General features: G+C 45.5%; 1 protein-coding gene across 1 annotated transcript in view; it reads right to left on the bottom strand.

Annotated features, from left to right (window-relative positions):
• Window positions 1-6,072, bottom strand: part of NFKBIZ (NFKB inhibitor zeta) — a 33,272-nt gene extending 27,200 nt beyond the window's left edge. The window contains exon 1 of the mRNA XM_053312838.1: window positions 5,817-6,072. The gene's annotated coding sequence lies outside the window, so the exon portion shown is untranslated. The remainder of the gene's footprint in view (window positions 1-5,816) is intronic.
• Between the last annotated feature and the right edge of the window lie 14,000 nt (window positions 6,073-20,072).

Genomic DNA, 20,072 nt, shown 5'->3' with positions numbered 1-20,072 from the left:
ATTACAGTGAGCCTCTCTAACTGTGATCTCATCTATGGTTGATGCAGATTCAGCCAGTAAGTACCCGGGGGCAGGACTTTCATGGTGGGAGTGCTGCAGTTGGAATTCCCTCCACAGGAAAATGCATCAGGTCACCACCCCTGCTGGTTTTAAGTGTGCCATGAAGACTCACTCATTTTTCAAGGCTTTTAGCTGATTGTTCTTAACCGAGAGTTTTATTTAACTGCCTGGTTTTATAGTCTTATATCAGTGTTTCCCAACTGGTATGCCCAAAGCACACTAGTGTGCCGCAGAACACTGGCTGGTATGTGTTGGAGCTAGGACTCTGGCAGCATCAGCTCTTAGCTGCAGTGTCTCATAGTGACCCCTGGTGGGTGGGGTAGGTAATGGATAAAAGTGCTGGACTCCTCCCTTCTTTGTTCTTCCACTGTTAGTCTCCATTTTGTCTCTCCAAAGATGGCTGTTTGTTTTGGTCTCTCTCTTCAGCCATGAGCTACAGCTAAAATTAAGCTGCAGGCTTTTTCACATTTGTTTGTAACCTTTTCTTTAAATAAATCCTTGTAGTTCTTCAGTACTAAAGAACTGTCTCCAGACCTCTTGCTTTACTGCTTTCTCACCAAACTGGTTTTCATCTGCTATTTGGGGACTGAACTGCCATTCTTCTCTACAGTATGCCATGCTGATTCACTCTGAATCAGCTCCAGAAGAGGGAAGTTTAAACCCCTCTTATAAGATCCATAAAGGATTTAATCCTTTATGTGCCAGGAGGGGGCACAAAGCTGGAAGAGGATGGCAGCAAAAATAAATAAAAAGTATGTGGCAGCATTGCCACTGAGAGAGAGAGAGAGAGAGAGAGAGATGGGTCTATAGTGGGCAGTGTGCCCCAGTTTTTAGTTAAGTGTGGCTCTGGATAAAAAAGGTTGGGGAACACTGTCTTATATTATTGTTCTCAGTATTTTATTGTTTTAATAGAATTTGTTCACCACATTGTGAGGGCTGAACTCCTAAAAGGCAGAATACATCTTTAAAAAGTGCTTATGCAAATGAGAAGTAGAGCAGGGTGTCATCAGTGCACAGGTGACACCTCAGCCCAAACTTCTGGATGATCTCTCCCAATGATTTAATGTAAAGGTTAAATAGCATGGGGAACAAGATGGAACCCTGAGACATCCCATAAGCTAAAGGCCATGGGATGGATCAGCAGTCCCACAGCAACAACTGCTGAGGACAACCCTCTCAGAAAGGACCAGAGCCACCTAATCCTAACCCAGAAAGGTGACCCAGAAGGATACCATGGTTGACGGCAGGGGTGTAGTAAGGTTGGAGTGGGCCCAGAGACAAGATTTTAAAATCCCCCCCCCCACTGAAGCTTAGCTCATGAAGTAAAGAATATTATATATATCCTATGTGCCACAATAGAACATCATCCTAAAGGTTTTGTAAACTGTCGGCGATGCAAGTCATTTTATGGTACTAGAGAAAGACATGCTGTTCTAGTAGCTCCAGGTCTTAACACTCACATCGATTTCAGAGGATGAATCCAACTGAAGGAAGCCCGGGTGGGTGCGCGACTGGGGGAGTCAGTCATGTGACTTGCCTCTGGGGGGGACCCCAAGGCAGTGGGCCCCCAGACAACTGTCTCCCCTTGCCCTATTATAGTTACGCACCTGGTTGACGGTATCCAAAGTCACTAAGGAGTCTAGGAGAATCAATAGGATAAGACTGGCAAGCATCCAAAGAGGTTTGTCTACCATTACTGGCCTTTGAATCAAAGAACCTCTGGTTTTCCAAGGGATGTCAGGGCTTCCCAGAACACAGTCTGAAAACCATTGCCTACTCCCACATCATGAGCCCCTGACCAGTCCCTTTCTTTGCTGTTTGTAAACTCTGTACCTCCAAGGCGGTTTTTGCAGAGTCATAAGCAAACACACAGTAACAAAAAGCAAAATGATGGGAAAATACCTTGAACTGTAACATCTTACCCTAACATAGACTGTATTACCCATGCATCAGCATATACCAGATTTCTTCATAATCCATGCCAGGTTTTCCTTTCAATTGTCAGCTGCTTTTACTCTGTGCAACACATTGTGTAATACAATTACCTCACTAGGCAGCCCACTCTTACAATTAAGTGAAATCCTGCTTTTACAGTCAGTGATTTAAAGGAGTATCCAGTTGCTGAAAACAGCAAAATGATTGTTTTTGCCAATACACATATCACTTGCTAAATATATTTTAGCCACCTATTCAAGTCAACTGTAATAACAAGGTCACGCTGCAGAGCACTCTAAAACAGTGGTTTCCAACCGATGTTGTTGGACTACAACTCCCATCACCCCCAGCCACAATGGCAAAAGGCTGGGGGTGATGGGAGTTGTAATCCAGCAAAGTCTGGGGACCCAAACTTGGGAACCAAGGCTTAAAGCTGAAGTTAATAGTGTTCCAGGGAAGAACTTTGGGGTTCCTCAATGAAAAGTTAAGAAATGGATGGCAAGCTTCACTGAAAGGCTAAGGTTTCCAGGCCATCCCCAGCCCAGACCCTGAAACTCATAAGGCAGGGCCCAATGATGTCATGGGGCAAGCCCAAAGATGGATTCTGTCACCTCATGTGGTTAGTTTTAGATGCAAAAGCTGTCTGTTCATATAAAGCAGGCCTGCTCAACTTTGCCCCCACAACTGGTTTTGGACTACAACTCCCATAATCCCCAGCCACAGTGGCCAATAGCCAGAGATTATGGGAATTGTAGGCCAACATCTGCAGGAGGGCCAATATTGAGCAGCCCTGATATAAGTTTACAGCTATTTACATTCTGACAAGTCTGCTGCCTCCTAGAATATTATGCTTGATATAAGGCCCATCTTCCAAATTATAACACAATCCAAACAACAGTACTGCAATTAAAAAGCAGGAAATAACATGCGGAGCAAGATCATCATCACTCCAATGCATACTGGGTTCATCCTACAACCATATATAATACACACACAGAGCGTTCATACAACCACACATAACCCACCCTCACAATCAATATCAGATGACTGAAACAACAACAAAGAAACCCTATTGCCCTCAAGCTCTGCTGCTTGAAAGCTTCCGAAAGTCATTTAGCTAGCCACCATTGAAGAGTATTGATTAGATGGAGATAAGTGACACCCCCAAAGTCAAAAACTTAGTACAAGACAGAAAGGAGGTTGAAATATCAGGGGCATCATGCCACACTTCTTCAGTGTTAAATGAAGTTTAGCTTGTGGAGTATGTTCTATAGCAGTTTTGAGGATAAACATAATTAGGAATTTGTTTATTAAAACTGAACTCTTAGTATTACTCAGCAGAAAATAACTTTGGCTGATCCTGGATAAACCTATACTGTAATTAACTTGGTTTTGTTTTTAGTTCTCCTAGATATATTCACTTTAAGTTTTAGAATCAGAAGACTGAAATGAAACTTAACAGCTGGAAGCACAGCAAAGGTTCAGAAACAGTTCTGCAAAAGTAAAATACATTTGAGAATGAAATGAACTAATTAGCTACATTTTATTTGTATTTTTAAAAAGTAGGAATCCTTTTGTTTCAAGCAGCTTTGGTAATACAAAAGCCATAATTATTTTCTTCTATAATAATGAAAATTAAGCACAAAGTAGTTGGTAAGCTGGAAAATTTGAAAGTTGGAGAATCTTCTTAAATGTCCATATATTGATTATAATGAGAACATGAGATCTCCCTGAAGAAAGTAAAGAGGATTTTATGTTTTCAGTGTGATTGCAGTGTTGGTAAGAGAACACAGAGAAACATATAATGCTAAAAGGTAACAGGTAAAAAGTCTCATTTATACAAGAGACATCTACACAAAGGGCGGAAAACATAGAGCAGTCTCTCTCTCCCTCCCTCCCAGAAATTTAGGGCCGACAAGAGGAAGTAATTTTTCACACAGCACAAAATGAATTTATGGAATTCTTTGCCATGGGATGTGGTGATAGCCACTAGTTTGGATGGCTTTAAAAGGGGGCGTTCGGTCTGGGGTCGGACCAAACAGGGGGTGATTGGGCTCAACCCCCGAAATATTGAACTGAAATGGTTCAATGTCGAACACGGTCATCATGGAACCTGTTTGCACATCCCTAGCCTACACAACAGGAAGCACATGCTACTCCCCACTGTGTCCTCGGTATCAACACCAAGGGCATAGGGAGCTCACCAGTGGCTAGGGGACAAACTCCTGTAAGTGGCTCCTTCCCTAGTTGCTGCTGCACATGTACGCTGGCCACACTCCATGTGTTGGAGAGATGGAGAGAGAGAGAGAGAGAGAGAGAGAAAGAAAGAGAGGCAGAAAAAGAAAGCACCCAGCTGGTGCTTGAAATAAGCAGAGGCTGAAAAGAAGAGAGGCTGTGTCTCCTGCTCCTAGCCAGCAAGCTCTTTGTTCACCAGCTGGGTGCAAGAGGAGGACACGGGAATGCAGGGATGGGGGAGGGGCACTGTGACAGTCCCCTGGCCCCAGGGGCCCAGGAACATTTGTTCCCCCTTGCAGGGGCGTAGCTAGGGGAGAGGGGGCCTGTGTTCATCCCTCTCTCTGGTGGCCCCTCCAGAGTGAGGGAGCTAATGAAGAAAATAGGGAGGAGTGGAGCTGGAGGGCCCTCAGGAGCTAGGGGCCCGTGTTCTTTGGACACTTTTGTTCAATTATAGCTATGCCCCTGCCCCCTTGTCTAGTTGTGGCTATGCCCCTGGTTAAAGGCTTCCCCGTCCAAAATTCCACTCCTTTTCCTTTAAAATCCAGGAAAGGAAGGACAAACCCCAACACTTCAGATCAAGTCCAGAGACATGGCAATCCCAGCTTGTAATCCTCTCTCCTACAACATGTTTAGTGCACTCTGGAGTGTATTTTCTGTTCAAAGCACAATAGTGAGGCCCAGTAAAATCTTCTGCAACAGAGAAGGTTCCATGACAGAAGACACATTCAGAAAGGATTCCCTAAATGTAGAAAACTTGTAAATCATTGCTCTAGACCAGAAGGAAGGAGAGAGAGAGAAAGTAAGTAAGAAAGAAAGAAAACGAATACCTATGCATGCCACACAATATACATCTCGGTTTCAACCATCTATTATTTTCCACTACTCTTAACGGTCCTGATCCCAGAAGCACTGTATAAATGAATAAGGGGGGGGGGCACAAATGGCTTGCTCTTTGCTTACCCCCTCATACCTCTCTAAAGAAACCCAATTTCTGCCCCAAGGCTCACTCCAGTCTCCTATGCCTCTGCCTGATCCAATTACAATTAGTTGTGGTTAAATCTCTTTCAGATCAAAAAGGCTCTAGTCAGTAGTGACTAATCTGTCTAATAAATTTCTCTGTGAGGTAAGCACAACTAAGATTTGTATGATCAGGGTCAGCGTATGTACCTGTCCAAGCAATCACATTTGTATGTGATTGTATTTGAATTTAACTATTTTTAATAACTAGATAGGCAACAGCTGTTTCACCCATCTCAGCTCAGAAATTTCCCATACAGAAATAACTACAACATGAAACATTTGCCAGAAGTTTTAAAAGGTAAGCTTGCCACCTTTGTTTTTTCCTTTCAGAAATTTAGCACAGCATAACAGGCAGAAAGTCAACTGGTGAAGTTTCCCCTTACCTCAGGAAAGGCTGGAACTATTTAATTCTGCTTATTTTACACTTGTAATCCATCACACACACACCCTCAAATGGCAACATTATTTATATAACTGGTTGTGTGTTGAGTATCTATACCAGCCACTGTTTTGTAGTTTAAAAGAACCAGAAGCAAAAATAAATCAAATAAAAATAAATATAATACCTTCATGTCTGAGGGGTGCAGCTAGATTTGAGAAAATGAGCCAAATAGTTTCCCCAAACTGGTTAATGGTCCTCAGCAACTATGTGGTCCGCAGGTGTATGACAAAGCAAACCTTTTCCTCTTGAAGTTTAAAATCATATAAGCTGCAGTGGCGGGGAACCTACACACACACACCAACAGACACACTTCTGCCTTTTGTAGCTCAGAGCAAAAGTTTAACACGGGGTCCTGTGGTCAGGCAGGCAGGCGCTCTCGCTCTTTCTTTTCTTTTCTTTTTTTGATGCCAGTGATTCAGAGCTGAGTTATCTTTTTCGTGATGCAATGGTTAAAAAGGGGAGGGGCGAAAGGGGAATGTTGTGACATGCGAGAGGAAGTTGGGGTGGAGGGACCAGAGTTGCCGCTTGGAGTTTTTCGGCACTGTGGAAATTCCCATGCCGGCTGGCAGAGCCGGTCACTGGGACGTTCCAACCCCGAGTTGCTGGAAAACCCGGACTGGCTCCGTGCTCAAGGAGAGGACTTCAAACCTCCTCATGTAGCTTTTAGAGTGACTTGTTATTCTTAACTGAAGCGACACGTCATCAGGCAGTATTGAAAGACGAGCTTGTAGGAGATCTGCCTAAAGGATTTCATTCCCTAGGAAAACGAAATTCCTTTCACTTTCCTTTTTGATGGAATCGCTTTATTGTACGAGAGTGGCCATTAGGTCTTGCTCACGGATGCCGCTCTGAAAAAGTTAGGTTGCTACTAGCCACCAGTACATGATTTACTTTTTTAAAAGCAATATAGAAGACTGTGGGCATAAATGTAGTCAGAATGGGGTTCCCAAATGCTTGTGGGTGTGGTGGTTTGGGGAGAGCGGGGTGCCTAGTTTCCTGCTTCTTGGGCTTGTGGCAAACCCCATCAGCTCTGTGTCTGTCGAAATTCTACTTCACTGAAGTGTAGATGGGCAGGTCAGAGCCAGCTGGAGAACAGCCTGCGGAAGGAGCGTTGAGCTTTAAAAGCAAAGTATTTGAAAGCTCAAGAACGGGTTGGGCTGAATAGGGGCATAAAATAGAAGCTGGGATATCTTCTCCAAGGCAATCGCTTTGCACTTGCTGATATAAACTGGCATGATGAAGGGAAATTGCTCAAAGTAATCCCATTGAAACAAAGGGCAAGTGAGACATTGCCTAACTTGCCCTTTTAATTTCAGTGGGACTACTTTGAGTAATTTCCCCTCATGTCAGCTCGCATATATGAATGTTCAGGCATGTTTAGCCATTCAAGCAAATCAGAACTATATTCTGAAAGATATAACCCCTACACATATGAGCAAAAATAGAAACAGAGAGTGGAAAGTACACAGGCATGCAGACAGACATGCACACATGCGGCTGTAGGCTTCTTCAGCTGCATCTAAAGGCCCATTCATCTCACACACAGACACACACACACACACCTCTTCTTCGGTTCACTCTCTTTTAAAGTAAAGTGTGCCATCGATGTTGACTCTTGGTGACCACAGAGCCCTGAGGTTAGGGTTGCCAACATTTCATTGCCAGAATGAGGGACACACAAGTTCCAGAATGAGGGACACAAGTGTGTGGGGGCTGGCTGGGGCAGGGCTGGGAGGTGTATGTAGTGGTAATCAAGAGCCTGAGTATCACTGACGTTTATGATATTGAATTATATCCTATGGAATAAATTAGGGACAAATGCTGTCCCTATAGGGACCAACATTTCATCCCTGAAATGAGGGAAATCCTGTGTAATGAGGGACAGTTGGCAACCCTACCTGAGGTTGTCTTTGGTAGAATACAGGAAGGGTTTACCACTGCCATCTCCCACACAGTCTGAGATGAAGCCTTTCAAAATCTTCCTATATAGCTGCTGCCCAATGTAGGTGTTTCCCATAGTCTGGGAAACATACCAGTGGGGATTAGAACTGGCAACCTCTGGCTTGCTAATCAAATCATTTCCCCGCCACTCCAATTTCACAGAGGACCACTTTTCACACAATGGGTTGATTTGGATGATACAGGCCCCGACACACATGATTTTGAAGGGGATGTGCTGAGAGTGTGCCCATTGGGATGTCCTTAGCTGACATTTTGTCTTTCCTGGCACATCCCTTTATCTCATGGCCGGGGGAGGATCTTCATTCAAATAGTCTTTATGCACGCATTCCAAGAACTTAAGTTCTGGAACGTATATAGGAACCATTTGATGAACAGGGCCCCCGTCTGTGATAAAGAAGCATGCCAGAAGGGTGTCCCAACAGGTACACTCTCAGCACATACCCTTCATAACTGTGTGTGCCAGGCCTGTATCATCCATATCAACCCACTGTGAGACCAAGTATAGCTACAAAGACAGGAGTAGGATTGCCAGCCCTCCAAGATTAGCCTGGAGTCTTCAGGAATCAGCATCAGTTTCCAGGGAACTATTGAAAGCAATCCTAGACATTTTAATGATGTGATACTATGGAAATTATTGGAAAACTATCCTAAGGAAAAGCTTCAGTCAGAACTGGCAGTATTGATGACTTCAGAAATGACTTAACTAGCAAGCCAGAGGTTGCCGATTTGAATCCCCACTGGTATGTTTCCCAGACTATGAGAAACACCTATATCGGGCAGTAGCGATATAGGAAGATGCTGAAAGGCATCTTCTCATACTACACAGGAGATGGCAATGGTAAACCCCTCCTGTATTCTACCAAAGACAACCACAGGGCTCTTTGGTCATCAGGAGTCGACACCTCCTCAATGGCACACTTTACCTTTACCCTTAAAAAGAAGAGGTCAAATACAGGTTATACCTGCATTTCCTCAAAAGGAACAGGACTCTGAATTTAAGATGACCACCTGATTTCTAATATTAAAAAAAAAAACTTGGAAAAAGCCTAGTCTTGGATTCAGATAAATATAGTATTAAGAATATGTAGATGGTTCCTTGTCCGAAAAGGGCTCTCAGTCTGAAAAAACTTTAATGTTTAATTTGTCCCTCTCTTCCTTCAAATCTCTCCTCAAAACTCACCTTTTTGCCCAGTCCCCTACTGCCTATGTGGTACTGTTAGCTAAGCCTAAGGATGTGTACATGAAATAATTGCATACTAGCTGGCCCGGGCACTGAGCATCTGCGCGTCTAGTTGCCCCTTTTTTCTCCCCTATCCTCCCCCCACCATTCTCAGCTCTCCCCCTGTTCTCGGCCCCCGCCGCCCACCACCATTTTCTCTCTTTCCCTGGCCACAGTTTACTCTCCCCCTCCCAGCTGCCACCGCGTTCTCTCCCCCACGCCGGCCATCACCATTTTCTCTCCACCTCCCATCACCGCCTCTTTCTCTCTCTCTGCCACTTTCCCTCCCCCCGCTGCTGCCGCTTTCTCTCCCCCTCCCGGCAGCTTGCTTGCGAACTCTTGCGAGAGCTGCCACACACGGGATTAGCCACGGGTACATCTTAGCGAATTATATAGAGAGATTCTTCACATTTTCCCCTGCTTCTGTGAGCAACTTGGGACAGGAAAACATTTTTCTCATTCTGTGTAAAGTGCCATGCACACGGCTTATGTAATAATAATAATGACAATAATATTGTGCTAGGTCACAAACAGAGAGCGAAATATGGGCTTATTATAGTGGCAAGCATGTCATGGTAGAACATAAACAAGACACATGAGCCCTCTTAACATTTCAGTTTTTTAAGACACCTGCTTACAACAGTGGGAATTTTATTCACTTTGATTTGGCAGCATTGTAAATTCATCTCAAATGTAATTCCTTTGAAATCAGAGCAATTAGAGAACAGGGTGATTCTGCCCTAATGTGACCCAATCTGTCTACAGTTCCACCAGCAACTCCGCACACCCAGGAGATGCATAAATAGTCACAATATCAGGATTTGAGCCAGTAGTTCTGACAGGCCTGATGAGCATCTGAGAGGTGGGAAATTAATAAACTCCTTTAAGTGGTGTTAAGGGATGGAGAAAGACTGGTATATCAGAATCAAGAGTCATTCAACCGAATACATTACAGTGAGAGTAAAGAATCATTCAACAAAATACATTACAGTGACTGAAGTCTACAACCAATTTACTACTAGGCGCAGTGGGGAAATGACTTGACTAGAAAGCCAGAAGTTGTCAGTTCAAATCCCACTGGTATGTTTCCCAGATTATGGGAAACACCTATATCGGGCAGCAGTGATATAGGAAGATGCTGAAAGGCATCATCTCATACTGTGCGGGAGATGGCAATGCTAAACCCCCCTGTATTCTACCAAAGACAACCACAGGGCTCTGTGGTCTCCAGGAGTTGGCACACTTTACCTTTACCTACTAGAGTCAAAGCCAGGAAGATTTTTCAGCAGCAAAATATTTGAGCAGACTTAACAATTATGAACCCATTTCTGGGCATCCAGGGGTATCTGCACATGCGCACACTCACACATAAACACGTGTACACTGAGACTTACCATATCATCTTGAGGAAGCAGACAAAGAATGTTAAAGCCCCCTTGTATCCACAGCTTCATGCATCTCTTCCAAACTTGCTTTTGTGGAATGAGGGCCAACACTCACTGCCAGAGGCAAATGCATGAATTCATTGTGGAGTCTCTTCCTGGGACTTCCCTCCACCTCCTGCTCAATGCCGCCTACAGCAGATACTGTGAGCATGAAGCAAACGTGTGTGAACCTCTGCCCTCCTCTGCTTGAGTAAGCGGAAAGATGCTCAAGATTGCTACCCCTTCTCAAAGATGATCATTTTGAAACCTTCCCTGAAGCCAGGAAATGTTGAGTGGGTGAAGCTTTCCTGTTCTGTCAAGAGATGTTATATAATTATATCATCAGATTACCTTCATGTAGAACAGGATTGGTTTTAACTGCTTTAAGCTATTTGTTCCAAAGGTGCAGAGACATTTCATTATTTACAACATGATCTTGTGCAGAAGTAGGTGCACCTAAAACTACTGGGGGGGAGGGTTTAGGAACACCGGCTTATTAAGTGTTCGGTGCTGGCAGGGGTGAGGCATCAATTTGGGCTGCAATCCTATGCGCACTGGCTTGGATTAAGCCTCATTAAACTCAGAGCATGTAGATGTTGCACAAGGATCTATTGTTCAAGGACATTGTGCAATATTCTAAGCGCCATCTGATGGCAATCGGCAGCAACCTGAGGAAAAAACAGTGGTCCCCGCCCGTGCTACTAGTTAGAATAAAAGAAGTTTGCAGAGGCACAGTTTGTTCACAGATTGCTAGCAGATGGTGCCAAGTATATTACACCATGTTCTTGTATATTGTGTGGTGTTCTCCTTTTTTTTCCGTGTTTTTATTTGTGCTCAAGTTGGAATATATCATCTTCTGGAAGAGTCCAAGGAAAATTATATTTCCTTGGACTTGCTGATGCATGGGATCAGACTGGGAGCCCCTTGCCTCAAAAAGAACCCATGTGCATTAGACATTCTATATAGGCAAACCCTGAATTATGTGCTTATCTAGAAGTTTCCAGACAGATTCAGAAAGTCCTACTCATTGTAAAAGGTGCTATCGAGTATTTTCAACTCCCAGTGACCAGAGAGCCCTGTGGTTGTCTTTGGTAGAATACAGCAGGAGTTTACCATTGCCATTTCCCACGTAGTATGAGATGATACCTTTCAGCATCTTCCTATATCGCTGCTATATAGGTGTTTTCCATAGTCTGGGAAACATACCCGCGAGGATTCGAACCGGCAACCTCTGGCTTGCTAGTCAAGTCCTTTGCCTACTGTGCCATTAGGTGGCTCTCATTGAGCATGTGCTAAATACAGTAACTGGCAAGAATGTGTTTCTTGACAGCTGCAGTCTGAACATACAGTTTCAAGTTGCAATTGTAGAGAGTAAATCACAACACGATTTGCTAGTTAAACTCCCCAGTCTGTGAAAACAGTCATTTTCTGCACTGCATTTGCCTAGGCATGTCAAGATGTGTTGTGTAAACTACACAACAGAGAACCCTTTCTCACGATCAAGTAAGAGGGCTTGAGAGTGGGCAGCAGGGAAAGCAGTAGAAGCTCCCCTTCCCCACAGATGACCCACATCGAGTTGCTGGGTGCGCAAATTGTGCGCCCAGACAGTCCACAGCTGCCACAGGGAGCAAAGAGGTGAGAGGTAGGGACGCGTCGTCCCAGCCCCCGAAAATCCCACAATGCATTGCACTGACACATGATCGGTTAAACGGGGTTAGGGGAGTGCTTAACCTTGTTTAACATCCGGGCTTCTTAGCCAGGTTTGCTGCCAAGTTGCCACCAGGAACTGTACACACAGTGGTTCCCACGTGCAGCCAGCCAAGCCCGGGCTTAGCTGCCCTAGCTCAGTCTTGGCTGCTCATGGGAACAGCCTCAGAGTTTCCAATATTAATTAACTACATAGGAACATAGGAAGCTGCCATATACCAAGTCAGACCCTTGGTCTCTGTAGCTCAGTCTTGTGGCAGCAGCTTTTCCAAGGTTGCAGGCAGGAATCTCTCTCAGCCCTATCTTGGAAAAGCCAGGGAGGGAACTTGAAACCTTCTGCTCTTCCCAGAGTGGCTCCATCCCCTGAGGGGAATCTCTTACAGTGCTCACATGTGGTGTCCCATTCAAATGCAACCAGGGCGGACCCTGCTTAGCTAAGGGGACAAGTCATGCTTGCTACCACAAGACCAGCTCTCCTCTAATTAGTAGTTAGCAGTTAGCCAACAGTCTTAACATGACATAATGGTTAGAGTGGTGGACTAGGACCAGCTATAGCTCAGAGTATATGCTTTGAATTAGTGGTGTGCACGGAGCCGTGCCTCCGTGGTTCGGCACGGGGGGGTGCTTCTTTAAGGGCAGGGGGTGCACTTACCCCTCCCACCGCTTTCCCCCTTTGGCACTCCTTTTTTAAAGCAGTTTGGGGGGCAGCAGCATACTTACCGGCCGCTCCTGCCCCTGTTTTCAGCCGGAAGTGACAAGAAGTACCGTGCACGCATGTGCACATCGTGCACGTGCCCGCCAGATGTGCACCCATCCACCCGCAACATCTGCCCACCCGCAACATCCACCTGCCTGCAACATCTGCCCGCCTGTGTGCAACATGCGTGTGACGAGCACACACATGCACGGTACTTCCGGCAACTTCTGGCTGAAAACGGGGGCAGGGGCGGCAGGGAGGTATGCTGCTGCCCCAAAAACTGCTTTAAAGAAGGAGCACCAGCGGGGGGAAAGCGGCAGGAGGGGTAAGTGCACCCCACCCTTAAAGTGCACCCCACCCTTAAAGAATACCCCCCCGTGCCAAACCACTGAACTGGGAGGAGAGCTGGTCTTGTGGTAGCAAGCATGACTTGTCCCCTTAGCTAAACAGGGTCCACCCTGGTTGCAAATGAATGGGAGACTAGAAGTGTGAGTACTGGAAGATGTTCCCCTCAGGGGATGGAGCTGCTCTGGGAAGAGCAGAAGGTTCCAAGTTCCATCCCTGGCTTCTCCAAGATAGCGCTGAGAGAGATTCCTGCCTGCAACCTTGGAGAAGCCTCTGCCAGTCTGTGAAGACAATACTGAGCTAGATAGACCAATGGTCTGACTCAGTATATGGCAGCTTCCTATGTTCCTATGTTCCTAACTGTGCCACGTTTGAACCGGTTCGGAGGCCTCTGCAATGGCCTCCGGACCGGTTCGTGCACATGCTGACTTTGAATGCTGAAGGTCCTGAATTCAATCCTTTGGCTTGCCAGTTCAAAGGGTCTCCGAAACTGATGGGGAAAGTCTTCTGCTAGAGACCTTGGAGAGCTCCTGTTCATATTGGGCTGCATGGAGAAATGGGGTAACTACTTGGAAGCAAATCCCACTGATTTGAATGCAGCTTTTCTTTGAGAATGTGCCCACAGGATTGCAGCTGTTAAAAAATGTCTCTCTGCTATATGCTAAGCATAAGACAAGCTCATAGACCAAGATACTAGAAATATCTTTAAGATAATGCTTTCTCAAGAGCAAGGCAAACTCTTGGATGGACTGAGAAAGAACAGCGATGAAGGCACACACCCAAGGTCATAAAAGCTGCAATGGCAGAATGAAGAAGTCATGCTACATCTTCTGAATCCAGTTTAGGATATCATCCAAATTACAGTACTGAAACAATCTTTAGTTTCTCAAATGGAGATTGCCACTAAGTAGGACAGAGTACATAATCTCTACAACAAAGATGCCTTTATATGCAGTTACAAAACCTGGCAAGGCAGGTGGGAGCACAGCTAATTTATAATCATTTATGTGTGGCATTGTTTAAAAGGCGTTACTGATTTTGGCTCTTAATTGACATTTTAAAGTCTTCAGTTCTGTCAACTGCTATTTCAAAACTACTGGCACTTACTAAGTTCACCCTTCTGATGCCAAGAGAATAAAATTTTTAAAAAACCAGCATGAGTGTGTGTGTTTGCAGGGAGGCAGAAAATTCCAGCTGGAAAAACATTGCAGAAATTGGGGAAAATACTAGTGACAAACTGATCCTGGCAGAAGTAGGGGACATGCCAGAAAGGAGAAGATGATTAACATGGCCAAAGAAAGTGAAAACAGACAGATGGGTGAGTGGGCTATTGGGAAATTAGGAAATAGGAAATTAGGAAATAGGAAATTGCCTATTTCCGACAAGCAAAATTTTCTTTGGCATGACAACTTTGGATCATTTCACATGAACAGCCTCTTGGTCAGGGAGATGATCCACTGAAGCACATCTCCATTTACTCATGTGTTTGAGGCCAGAATTTTGGATGCAGTCACAGATGAAGGACTGGAGGCATGATTAAATGTGCATCACTCCAGCAAGTCTCACTCCGTGCTAATGGCATTACTCAAACAAGCAATCATGTGACCGTTCCAGTTTTTCATGCCAAAGGTAAACAAATGTGTCAAACCGACTGTGCCAGCTAGGTCTTCATCTCCCCATTCAGGTTGGATACCGCCTGTCTCATTGTTGGTGAAGAATGCACCAAGCCCTAACTCCCTTCAAAGCCACCCCTTCAGTCTTAGAAAGCTATATAGAGTGGGCAGCTATATAGCCACATCGCTCTTACCTTTGTTCTGTGGCATTTGTGCCTTTCCTCAGGGCTGCCAGCTTGCAACCTAGAGATTCCCCCTTCAGATCTTCTACTGGATGGGGAGATGAAGTAGATGTGGGTTGTCCTGCCTATCCCCTGCGTTCCTTTTAGCTACTCCTCCCCTGCATGCTGTAACAAGCAGGATTCCAGGTGTACCACACTGCAGGTAGGTGAGGGGCAGATGAAAAGGCCAGGGAAGGAGAGTGCACTGGGAGAGGCTGCCGCTGCTGAATCTCCTGGTTAGCAGAAGAGGAGGGTGAAGGGCAATCTTCAGGCTGCAGCTTGGAAAGCCCCCCTTTTAAAAGACTGGCATGGGCATCTTGGCCTTTCTGAGTCTTCATCTCTGAAGACAGAAGGTGTACCTCTTCTGTCAGGCTTCTGAGTGACAACATTATCATTGTCATCATTTTCTATGGCTGTTCTTATGCTGTTGCTAGGAATTAAATGCTACATTGTTGGTTTTTAGGATAGCATCGTAACAAACAGCTTTGAACCTTTCTGGAAAGCAGCATTCGCACACATACATACATACCACGGCAACATGGAGAAAGCATTTTCCTGATGAATTTATACCTATCATGAAGATCTTAAAGGGACAGGAACTCCATCTGAAAAAAGGTGGCAATTCAGCTTTGAAGAAATGAGTTTCAAGGTCCAGAGGAGAGCTTCGGAAGACTAAATCCGCGAGTATATTTTCTCTTGCTGGAGATGTAGTCAAAGCAGCTTGAGGGTGATTTTTCAGCAGGAAAACTGTACGGCTGCTCAGCTTCAGCCCTCTAGCTGTTTTAGACTACAATTCCCATAATCCCCTGCCACGCTGGCCCATGACCAAGAATTATGGGGGTTGTAGGCCAACATCTGCTGGAGGGCCAAAGTTGAGCAGTCCTGGCACAAGGGGAAAGGGTTAAGAAGCCCCTCTCCTTAAATGCTGGTCTATCTTCTGCCAATTGCAGATTTAGCAGTGGCATTTTGGAAAACAAAGAAGACTGTGGGAAACATCACATAATTACTGTACATACAACATATGCAGTTCTACACTAAAATAATGGAAAGCATTCTCATATAAACTGAACTCCAGGAGCTAGATTTATGTTGAATTCCTTAGAGTGGCAAAATCCACAATATGTTTGAAACCCTGGGCAGTTCTTTTTATCACCAATATTTGATAGCTGAGGCTAAAATATAAGGCTATATTACTTCAAGGTCGCCAGGTTTTTTTTTATTATATAAAACTTAAACTCAAGTTATATAAGGAAGCTTCAAGTGGGATTTTTGTAAGGATCTACCCTACCATCTAGTGGCTGCTGGTGGGCACTACAGGCAGTCACTCACATTTTAGGCTTAGATTTTAGGGATGTGCGTTTCATTTCAGTTACAAAACGTTTTGTGCACAAAACAGGCCATTTCGGCTGTTTTGTAGCCAAAACAAAACACCCAATGCTCAAAAGAGAAAATTTTGTAGCCAAAACAAAACGTCCCTGTTTCGGATACAATAAGTTTTGTTGTTTTGGAACTCCATTTTTTTGTTTTGCAAAATGGAACTCCATTTTGCAATCACAAAAAGTCTTTCTCCTTCAGTCTCCATTTTGAGTTTTGACATCTGTTTGAATTTCCAGCCCTTCCAGCCTGCAGATTGGTCAGCAAAAGCATGGGCTGATCTGCTAGCAATTGCCTCCTTATTCCTTTTAAGCAAATTTAAGGCTAAATTTTACCCTCATTGGCCAGTGGGGCAGTGTGCATTTACCCTCATTGGCCAGTGGGGCAGTGTGCATTTCATTGTTGTTGTTTCACACTGTTGTGTGTAGATCAATTGCATTTTGGGTGGGGGGGATGTGGATGTACATGACCTTTGGAAATCTGCCTGATTTTTTTCCAAAGTTCTGCTGTTGTTAATGTGTGATGTTGATGTTATTTGGGATGGATTTGGGGCAGAAAGGGGGATTTGGGGGCAGAAGAGTAGTTCAGGTGGTAGTGCCCCAATGGGTGCCTGCTGCCACCCAGATTCCAAAGGAATTGGGGAAAGGGCTGATTTTTAAAGAATTTCTGAAGTTGACATGTCTTTGGGACAGATTCGGGACAGAAAGGGGGCCTGAGGGGAAAAATAGTGGGTTGGATGGCAGTGCCCCAAGGGGTGCCTGCCACAACCCAGATTCCAAAGGAATAGGGCAAAGGGCTAATTTCTTAGGAATTGTTGAGGTTTACGCTTCTTTAAGGTTTTTCTTCCCTAGGGAATAATGGAGGTTTCAGCAGACCCATAACTCCACCTGGGGGGCACTGGGGTGGCCGGGAGCAATCGGTGGTGTAGTGCACATAGGGTGCCAACCACCCCCATGGGTTGCTAACCCATGGGGTGCTGGGTTCTGTTGTTTCTGAGGTGTTCTGAGTGTAGATTCTCTGGTAGCATATGAGATTTTCAATGACAAACCATTAATCCACTCTCATATGCTACCAAAGAATCTGAATCTACACTCAAAACATCTCAGAAACAACAGAACCCAGTACCTCATGGGTTAGCAACCCATGGGGGTGGTTGGCACCCTATGTGCTCTACACCACCACTCCCTCTGGGCCACCCTGGTGCCCCTCAAGTGCAGTTATGGAGCAGGAATTATGGAGGTCCATCATTCCCTATGGGGAAGAACTTTACAGACGCGCAAACTCCATTATATCTTTAAAAATCAGCCCTCTGCCCAATTCCTTTGAAATAATTCTGGCAGCTTTCTTGCCCCCACTGGGCACTACCACCCACCCTACTCTGCTCTGGGCCACCCCTTTCCCCCCAACACAAAGCTATACTTTTGCTGAAACATCCATTCTTCCCTATAGGAAAAACCCTATACTTCAAAAATTCACCAAAAATCAGTCCTTTGCCAAATTCCTCTGAAATTTGAGTGGTAGTTTCCACCCATTGGACACTACCACCCCCACCCACTAGTTTTTCCCTGGGGCCATTTTTTAAAATCCAAAACATTTCAGATTCGGATTTTGTAATTTCAAAGAAAGAACAAAATTGGAGTGTTTCGGATTGGCTGATTTCAAACAAAGAACAAAATGGGGTGTTTCAGATTCGGGCCAAAAACAAAACAGAAAAAAAACAAAACTCACAACCCTATTAGATTATTCCAGAAGGCTTATTTTCCGTTATTATATTCTTGCTATCCTGTCTGTTTGCTTTTTCACTCTATCCATGCACATTAAGACCTAAGCTACACATTCAGCAGACCGAGATGGTAGAATCACAAGTCAATACAATGGATTGCAGGCAGGATATACCATTTGCAAAAGCTCCTTCATATACAAACTCTATGCAAGTAGAACATTAGCACATCAGGCATGGGCATCTGGCGGGGGAGAGCCACTTCCCCCCCCCCTTGAGCCAGCCCCATTGAATTCAATGGGGTTTATTCCCAGGTAAGTGAGAACAGGACTGCTGTCCTCCCCCCCCCACCCCACCGCCTCCTGAAAAGGTCCTGTGGATGCCCATGGGGGAAAATATTCTAGGCTAGCTTTCTCCATGCAAGTTACTTATAGGCCGCATTCAAATGTAGCAGCTAATTGAAGGTAAATGTGGCCGAGTTTTCGGTTTGAAACTCCAAATATTGGTGCAGACATTTGCCAAACCGCAGCCTGCCAAACTCCAGTTGAGGAGAGGGGAGACCCTCCCTGCTGCTCGGCCTCCGAGAACGATCCCAGCCAGCTCCACAGCCAGACTGTGGGCAAAGCATTGCAATGTCAGCGGGGCAGCCACAATCTCGAAGCGGGTGTGCTGAGTGCAATTGTGCATTTTGGGGTGCTCTGCCCACCTTCAGACCTTTTGCAGGGCCCTGTAATGTTAGTGCTTCTTCTGCCAGTGATGGCACCACCGCCGCCGCCACCACCCCAGTAGCCGCACACCCTAAAAGCACCACACAAGCACAAATCCCCCAGTGGTTTTGGGGTCAAGGGGTAGAATTCTGTTTTCATTATGGGAGGGGAGGGAGAAAATCACATTTGATAGTATGGGATATACAGATGGGGGAGTGCAAAGGATCCTGGGGGGTCTGTCCCACCATAACCAGGGAAGATGTCAGGAGGGGTGACCCCAGCAGTCCATGCAGACCCATTTGAAATCTACTGTCTGGAAGCTTACTGCTGAGCAGGCTAGCCCTCTCATGAGAGGGCCAGTCTCATGGGGAAATGGCTGTGCCATGCCGTGCCCTGCCCATAGAAAGGTCATTCCCAGCCCATGGACTGTGAGCTCATGAGTATAGCCAGCCCACTTACCCTCCAATGAACCCAAGGGGGCTCTGCTGTAGTGGGCCCCCAATTATCTATGCTAACAAATAGAACTGATTCTCCACTACCTCCCACACCCCGGAAAAGATTTTGACACCTCATGTGCCATAGCCTGGATGCACGGCCATGGAGTGGACCAATGGGGTGTACATTATTATTTCTTGTTTACACAGTCAGACAGGTGTTATTGACTGGTTTGTTTTATCCAAACATCGAGTCCTTCCCAAGGACATCATCATCATCATCATCATCATCATCATCATTATTATTATTATTATTATTTCAATTTCTACACCGGCCTTCCAAAAATGGCTCAGGGCGGTTTACACAGAGAAATAATAAATAAATAAGATGTCTCCCTGTCCCCAGAGGGCTCACATTCTAAAAGAAAACACAAGATAGACACCAGCAACAGTCACTGGAGGTACTGTGCTGGGGGTGGATAGGGCCAGTTACTAAATAAAGAGAATCACTACGGTAAAAGGTGCCTCTTTGCCCAGTTAGCAGGGGACTGGGCATACATTCAAAAGGCCTGGGTCCACTCCATCTTTGTGCCATATGTAGATAAGACGGTGCAAGAAATTGTGGGAGAGGGCACTTTCCGCTTCTCCCCCAACCCCGGGGCAGCGGGGTCGACTGCAAGGGCCACAGGCAGGCGAAGGTGCACCTGGGTACAGGTGCAGGCAGCCAGGCAGGGGGCTTGTTTCAACAGCAGCTTGGCTGCTGTGGCCAGGATCAGGAAAGCAGTCTCAGGGAAACCCCTGCCCACTGCTTCCTAGTGGGGTGGCTGTTCCGGGCAATGGCAATGGTGCACATGTACACATGGGCGGGAGGGTGGGCGGGCTGGTAGGGGACATGGTTTTGCAGCAGCTTGTCTGCAGTCCCCAAGACAAGGAGTCTCTGGAGTACCCCTTTCTACA

This window comes from Hemicordylus capensis, chromosome 3, assembly GCF_027244095.1.
Source record: "Hemicordylus capensis ecotype Gifberg chromosome 3, rHemCap1.1.pri, whole genome shotgun sequence".
Taxonomy (NCBI): Eukaryota; Metazoa; Chordata; class Lepidosauria; order Squamata; family Cordylidae; genus Hemicordylus; species Hemicordylus capensis.
The sequence above is the reverse complement of the archived record's forward strand: the minus strand, read 5'-3'. Positions and strand labels throughout refer to the sequence as shown.